The sequence below is a fragment of the Heterocephalus glaber genome, unplaced genomic scaffold (genome assembly GCF_053883595.1).
Source record: "Heterocephalus glaber isolate CG9 unplaced genomic scaffold, H.glaber_assembly_v1.0 deba00000470, whole genome shotgun sequence".
NCBI lineage: Eukaryota > Metazoa > Chordata > Mammalia > Rodentia > Bathyergidae > Heterocephalus > Heterocephalus glaber.
In genome coordinates, this window is record NW_028258145.1 from 27434419 (window position 1) to 27442898 (window position 8480).

Here is an 8480-nt window from a genome sequence, read left to right on the forward strand (position 1 = left end):
TAACTGAAAGTCTTTTCCTCCTATGATGGTGCACCCTACATAACTTCCATGGTTGCTTACTGTAACCTTTTTGGTCCTTTTGGAATGACAGGTGGTGACAGTCTGCTGTTACTAGCCACAGGCTACTGCCCTAGCCCAGGTAGTTCCCTCTGTCTCTCATACATTTGTGAAGCATTATTTTATTAAACTTATCTCAAATGACTCTAATTTCATAATCAGCTTCCTTTGGGACTCTGATATATTATCCTAGACCCACATCTTTAGAAATACTACTATGAGATAGAAGAATTCTTTTTAGGAAATGAAATTGACCTGATAGTTTTAGTTATTATTGTTGTAAAAGGTTAAACCTCTGAATTAATCTAACACTGAAACCAAATGTTAGATCATTCCCCTCTATAAAGTAATGTGAATTTGGAAATTTCCCTGTGGAAGCTCTAGACAAAGCCAAGGAAAGCACAGTAGAGAATTTAGAGAAAAGTGGAGGGGCAAGAAGAATCTAAAGGATAGGAGTTCAGTAACATGGAAGGACTAAGGAGCTCAAGAAAGAACAAAACCAGTGAGAAATTCCTTTTCGATGAATCTAAAACTGACGAATTTCTAGTGACATGATTTGACATTCAATTTAAACTGTTTCTATAGAATGTATTCTATACTATTATCTTAAGTAAAGCTGTTTTAATAGCCTTTAATTAGCTACACACTAAGAAAAAATAGGAAGTAACTTTTTTTCCATCCTCAAAAGTTGAAAGAAAAGACAGCAGTGGCCAGAGGTGAGTAGTGAATAAATACCAGTGATCAATCTGAGCAGGAATTTGGAACAAGAAGTGACCATATGGGCTGGGGATGTAGCTTAGTGGTAGAGCAACTGCTTGATATGTTCAGGGCCCTGGTTTCAATCCCCAGCATTACAGTCAAAAAAACAAAAAGGAAGAGACTATAAGATCATGAGTAAAGCAGGAATGGCCTTTGGAATGATACTGATGCTTAAGCAATTTTATTTGAATATTTTAAAAAAGGATGACCCTAGTTGGCTAGATGACTTGAGGATATCTGGGTTACACATTGTTATAATTATTTGTCTGACCTTACTCTCCTATCGCTGTACTATGTTTCTAAGCTTACTCCTCCATCTGGTCCCCTAGATGACTTCTCTCCTTAGATTTACCTACCTAGAAATGGATTGAAATTCTTATGTCCCTTTCCCAGCCTAGTATTTTATTGTCCACCCTAAGAAACTGCCTATTTGCCTTAATTTTACAGTAGCAGCCAAGAAATAGGGTCCTAATCTCTATAATGACAGTTTGTGAAGGATAATTAAAACAGATTCCTATTAGGTATATGTTATGACTGAAATATGAATCATAGATTTAGCAGTGAAGGAAGATACTGTTCTGTTCTCTGTTGTTTCTGATATGACTCCAGCCACAATTTGCATCATTTTACACTGCGTATAATGCATCATTTTTCTTTTATGTTTAGATTTTATCAATTTGACTATTGTAGGTCTGGATGTGACTTTCTTGCATTTTTACTGGTTTTGTAGGACTTTATATCTTTGAGCACATCTGATTTTACTTTTTCTTTTTGTTCTTCCTATTTGATAATTTACATTAATTGATTTTCAAAGTCATTGACTTCTATTTCTAATCTATAGTTAAGTCAATCTAGTGAATTTTACATTAAAAGAATTTTATTTTTCTGATTTATCATTAATATTTGCTTCATTAATATAATTTCTATTTCCTCATTTCTCCATTTTTTTACTTGTTGTGCATATATTTTCCTTTAAGTCCTTGAATATATTTATAACATCTGTCTTAAACTCTGCTAGTTGAAAACAATAGGCACTTGAAATTGGTTTATATTTTTTCTTCCTCTTCATCCTCCCCTTCCTTTTTTAATATGGTCATTATTTTTATTTTTCTTCACATGTCTCATGATTTTTATTGAAAACTGGACATTATAAATTATATCTGGTATACTTTCGGAGCTGTCAAATGTCAAGATAGCCATTTAGGACAACAGCAAAGGTGAAAACAACAAATAAGAACTTATTTATTACAATAGTGTAATCAAGAGGTCAAAAAGAGAGAGCATTGCTGGCTCTCTTAATGTTCCATTTCCTTCCATGGAATGATATTGAGTGGAGGTTAGGTGGATCACCACATCCAGGGAACAAAAGCTTCCTGACATTTTCTGGATCTGGGGGCTGGAGTGTGGGAAGAGGAAAGGCCTATGAGTACAACAGACTGAGCTAGACCAGAGAAAAGTGTCTTCAAGGATAGGGAGCTCTTAGCAGAGGTGCCTGAACAGTGTCTCAACTGAACCATACCACCACTTGCCGAATATGGAGGCCTCAGAATGGAAGTGTCTGGGGTGGGAATCCAGATATGTACAAAAGCTTGGCCAGCCTGGGTACGGCAGAGGGTTGCTGGATCCTGGACTTCAGTCCCCTTCAGAGACCATAGTGCAGAGCCACGTACCAAGTCTTGTTGGAGGACAGCAGCTTTTCCCCCATGAAGCCTGCCAGACTTTGCAATTGCTCCGAAAGATCAAGATCAGGTTTTGACTTAGAGCTAACTTCTCCATAGAGGCTTTAGATTTTGTTGCATTCCTCTGGTGTGTGATATTTGTTTCTCCTAGCAGGGAGTCAACTTGGATAGATTCAAACTTCAAACTGTCTCTCTTTCAGTCACCATCAGCTAAAATCTCTACTCAGTTTCTAGCTGCTGCTTTTTGCCCAGGCTTCCTTGGGTCTCATCTTTAAATGTATATATAGTTTGGCAGGTATCAAAGCATTGGGCATATTTTAAATGCGTATCTGGGGGCTTAATCTCTGAAGAGCCCTTTATCACAAAATTCCTCCTTTGTAGTGGATTCAGTTGTAGCCCCCCCCCCAAAAAGATATAGCTACATCTTAATCCCTGGAGCCTGTGAGTGTTACTTTATGTGGCAAAAGCTGTGGTTAAATTAAGGACCTTGAGGGGAGGAATTTATACTTCATTATCTGGATGAACCTTAAATGCAATCACATGTACCCTGTACAAGAAAGTGAAAGGGAATTTTTGAAATAGCCACCCAGAGGAGAAACAGGCAGAAGAGGTGAAAGCTGTGTGTCTGTGGAAGCAAAGATCAGAGTGAAACAGTCACACACCAGAGAATGAGTGAAGCCACTAGCAGCTAGAGAAGGCAAGAAATGGATTTCCCCTAGAGCCTCCAGAGGAACGTGGCCCAGCTGACATTTTGATTTCAGACTTCTGGATTTCAGAAGTGCAAGAAAACATATTCCTGTTGTTTCAGTCCTCTCAGTTTATAGTTATTTGTTACAGCAAACACAGGAAGCCAATACACCTCATAAATTTCTGGTTGCTCTGCTGTTGTGACTTTTGTCCTCTTACACCTCAAGATAAAATTGTGGATTTCCATCCTCAGAATATGTTAGTGGGTGCACTGAGGAAGATTCTCAAGCAAAAAGCTTCTAACTATAAATCTTTGAGTCCTTTGGAATTGCATCCTTAGATTCAGAATGTTTGGACAGAACTCCTGTATAAAGAGCTAGGATTGCAAATTATGAATTTCCAGATCCTGCTTTTTAACAGAGTCTGGAAATAGCACTATGGTTACTGGACAGGGGGCAGTGCTCTTCACATGCATAGCTATGACCCTAGGCCCAAGAATCCTACAAGTAAACATGTTCACTTCGTGCTGCCCAGTACTTCGCTTTCCTCTTACAAATACAGAATAGCAAACTGTGCTTCCTCATTATGAACCCTGGCTTACTCTTTCTTCCTAAGAGTCCTAGGTAGGAGCCCATCAAGATTATCTGCAATTTATTCCACAATTAACATCAACAGGGAACATTGTGCTAGGTTTTATTTTTGTTCCTTTTTGTGGTACTGGGATTAATACAGGGCCTTATGCATGGTAGGCAAGCATTCCACTACTCTACTACTGATCTACAACCCCAGCCCTTTTGTTATTTATTATTATTATTATTATTATTTACTTTTATTATTTTCTTATATTATTTTTAAATATTTTTAGTTTATTTTGTATTAGTACATGTTTCTAATACATAATGAATACATTTATCATGGGGAGGTAAAATATATATACATATCAGTCCCTAATCCTTTTATTTCCCCTTCCCCTACCCTCATTCACCTCTCCTTCTATCCTTAAATCTCCTTCCCATCTCCAAAAGGTCTACCTCCCTGTTTCTTATCATCTTTTATTTTTCTCTTTAAATTAGTTATACTTTTGGCTTCTTATTTAAAAGAAACCATGTGACACTTAACCTTCTGGGTCTGACTTATTTCATTTAGTATTATGTTCTAAAGGTGCATCCATTTTCCTATAAAGGACTTTATACCTTTAACTTACTCTTCTTCATGGCTGAGTAGTATTTTGTTGTGTATATATACTAGCTAAGTTGCCCAGGCTAGCCTCGAATTTGTGGTCTTCCTGCCTCAGCTTTCCCAACAGTTGGAATTACAGGTATGCACCACCACAATGCTCATGCTGGTTTATTAAATTGTAATTGTAATTTCTGCTTACCAGCTGCTTCAAACCAACATAATTCTTTGTCTTTAAGTCTTATTTTTAAACTTTCAACACATTTAGAATAAGGTCCGAATAGATAGCATGGCACAACCACAATTAAATAGTGGTTTCCAATCTATATTCTCAGCATCCCTCCAATGGAACTTTCCACTGTGCTTTCCACAGCCAAAGCTCTTTTCTACCTTCTTTCTTCTTATCATGCCTCATGAGAGTTGTTAAGGCCAGTCACACGTACCAGAGCATGGACAGGCCGGCGCCCTCCCTCCCCCAGGGTTGTGGCCACGCGCCGTGGAGGCGGTTGTTCTGCTTCCCCTCTGGCCTGGGCGGTCGCCATTGCCGAAGGCTCCTGCCCTCCCCTGGCTCGAGCCAAGGGCTCGGCCGACCCCCTAGCAGAACAGCGTGAGCAGAGCAGCTGCTAGCCAGGCAGGCCCTGCCCGCCACACCCCTTGAGCTTGCAGGAGGCACCTCGCAGGGCGGGACCGCGTCTCCAGACCACTTCCTAATTCTGAATCCTGTCTGATAACGGAGAACCGGAAGACAAGCCCCCAGCACCTCCCATGCGAATGAGCAGTGCCATCTTTAGCATCCGAGGCAAAGATCCTTTGTTAGCCAGTCACAGTTTGAAACTCTTGCCTCTGTTCCAGAGGAAAAAAAGCCCAGGAATAAAATCATCTCCATATTCTCAGGCACGGAGAAAGGAAGTAGAAAGAAGGAAAAAGAAGGACCAGAGATTTCTCCGTCTCATGTTGAGCGCACCATCCATGTTGGGTTTGATGCTGTTACTGGAGAAGTTACTGGTATGCTGGAGCAGTGGGCTTGCTTACTGCAGACCTCCAACATCACCAAACTAGAGCAGAAGAACACACAGGCCGTGCTGGATGTCAAGTTCTACGACTCCAACACAGTGAAGCAGAAGTACCTGAGTTTCACTCCTCCTGAGAGAGATGGCTTCCCTTCAGGAACACAAGCACTGAATGCCAAGGGATCAGAAACATCAGCAGTGGTGACCGAGAAAGATGACGATGATGAAGAGGCTGTTCCTCCTGTCATCGCCCCACGACCCGACCATACAAAATCAGTTTACATGCGCTCTGTAACTGCCCCCTTCCCTGCACCAGTGGGTGATTCTCATGTTGATAGTGGTGCCAAGTCTACAGATAGAAAAAGAAGATGAAGATGACAGATGAAGAGATTATGGAGAAATTAAGAACTATTGTGAACATAGGTGACCCTAAGAAGAAATATACAAGATATGAAAAAAATGGACAAGGGGCTTCTGGTATAGTTTTCACTGCTACTGATGTGGCACTGGGACAAGAGGTTGCTAACAAACATTAATTTACAGAAACAGCCACAGAAGGAATTGATCATTAATGAGATTATGATGATGAAAGAATTAATGAATCCCTATGTAGTTAACTTCTTGGACACTTGCCTAGTGGGAGATGAGTTGTTTGTAGTAATGGAGTACCAGCTGGTGGGTCACTTACAGATGTTTTCAAAGAGACGTACATGGATGAACCACAGATCACTGCTGTGTCCAGAGAGTGTTTACAGGCATTGAAGTTTTTACATGCTAATCAAGTGATCCACAGAGACATCAAAAGTACAATGTACTTTTGGGAATGGGAGGATCCATTAATCTTTCCAACTTTGGTTTCTGTGGTCAGATCACCCCCTAGCAGAGCAAACGCAGCACCATTGTTGGGACCCCTTACTGGATGGCATCTGAGGTGGTCACACGGAGAGCATACAGCCCCACAGTGGCCATATGGTCTCTGGGTATCATGGCTATCTAGATGGTGGAAGGAGAGCCTCCATACCTCACTGAGAACCCCTTGCCGGCCTTGTACCTGATAGCAACTAATGGAACCCCAGAAATTCAGAATCCAGAGAAACGTTCTCCAATATTTTGGGATTTCTTAAATCGATGTTTAGAAATGGATGTGGAGGAAAGGGATTCAGCAAAAGAACTGTTACCACATCCCTTCCTGGACTGGCCAAACCATTATCAAGTCTGACACTACTCATCATGGGTGTGAAAGAAGCAATGAAGAGTAACTGTTAGCATCCCTACCATGGCCTCATGCTCTTTTCTCCATTTTTCTAAAGAAGTCTTTTAATACATGAAAATTATTACTCTTGGGAGTTTAAAGAGATGGTTTGCATGACATGAAGGAAAAACACAAACTAGTCCCTGAAGACAACCAAGAGAAAATTGCAAAAAGAGAATTTTGATTTTCAGAAGAACCCCTTTTTTAGGGTCCAAAAGGAGTGGTGGACTGAATCACTGTGCTTACATCTTGCAGCAGACAGCCTAGCAGGGCCATTTATCATGCTATTTGCATTTTATTTTGCTGACTTTGTTGCAGTAGATCCTGTTCATTGTCTCCTTTAGGGTGTTTTCATTACTTGAATGGCAGATTCGAGTTTTTCAGAATATTTGTTTCATCTGCTGGTCTTCTGTTCTCCTTCATAGCTTTCCTTTTCTTTGTCTTGCTCCGTTTGAGTTGCTTTGAGAAGTTTTTCTCATGCCTAAATTCAAGACAAGTATGATAGAAATTATGTAGCTCTTTATATTGACAAAGGAGGTTGATATGGTTTAACCTTTTTTAGAAGTTAGGACCAGCTGTTGTTACATGTGATATTTCAGTTCAGAACTTAAACTGAAAAAAGGGGTAGAAAAGTATGTGGTTTTTTACTTTTTTTTTTAACAAATGTGAAAGAATCCTTTTTAGGAATTTTGTGGTAGTGTGTTTAGCATCTGTTGCATGTATAGAAAGACTAATAATATATATTAGTCAGAAAAAGAATCCCATACACTGTACATCCTTACAATTTTGTCTTCTTTTTCAACCTGTTTCCTCTTCAGATTTGGCTTCTGGAACCAAAGTTATTTGTTCTTGCTCCAACTTGGGTTTTATGACTCTGTTGCCGCTACATTCCCTTTTCCTTTCATCTTGGAAATATGTTTCTGTATATGTTGGAACTTTAGATGTTTTTGTTTTTGTTTTGATTAACCTTCTCTCACTTCATACAAACTTCCCTACTCTCTGTGGAAATAATACAATAACTGTTGAATTTTCAGCACTTAAAAGTTAACTTTTCTTCCTCCATTTAAAAGGAAAAATATTAGTAAAAACAAAACAAGAGACTTGAAACTTGGTGCGTTCTAAAATAGAATCATGAGAAAAATTACAGACATACAGCTTATGACTGACAGTCTGCAAGAATTTGTCATAAGTTCCAATGTTACTAGCCCATTACCAATGTTTTACTATGAGGGCTTAACGTTGATGGATTCATGGGTCATTTGAGGTACTGAATTATTTTATTCTTTTGTTTGTGTTTTTTCAAATGAGTGAAGAGTATTCATGTAAAAAAAACTGGAAAAGAAAAATGAAATGTTCTTATTGATAGTAAAATTTTATTTTAAAGATTTAATAAAAGGTCTGTGACCTGTAGCATTATGAGAGTGCTCTCTCTTCTCCCCTTCTCTCTCATCACCTTTGGTCTTTTCTCTCTCCTCTTGTGTCATTGTTGTTGTTTTCATTGTTTTACTTTTGGAGGAGGTTTTGTCCCTTCTGAAATGCCATCTGCAATTGATTCTGGCATTTTATTCCCACTGTCCTCTCCCATGGAACCTCACACCTCCTGGCCACGTCGGAATAGTACAAATTGTGAATTTAAATTATTTTACTATTTTGAAATATATTGAGAAAACTAGCAGGAATTTATTTTCTGTTATTGCCATCATATTTGTGTTAAGATACCAGTATGAGGAGAAATGGCTGTTTTTTATTGACAATGAAGGGAAGTTTTCAGAAAAATTAGTACAATAATGAGTGAAACTTAATATCTAGAGCACTTAATGGCCTCTGTTTTCAGCCTCAGTTCTCAATTTCATTTTTCTC

General features: G+C 39.0%; 1 pseudogene; it reads left to right on the forward strand.

Moving 5' to 3' along the window:
• The first annotated feature begins 5075 nt into the window (after positions 1 to 5075).
• On the forward strand, positions 5076 to 6634 carry LOC101705256 (serine/threonine-protein kinase PAK 2 pseudogene; annotated as a pseudogene).
• The last annotated feature ends 1846 nt before the right edge of the window (positions 6635 to 8480 follow it).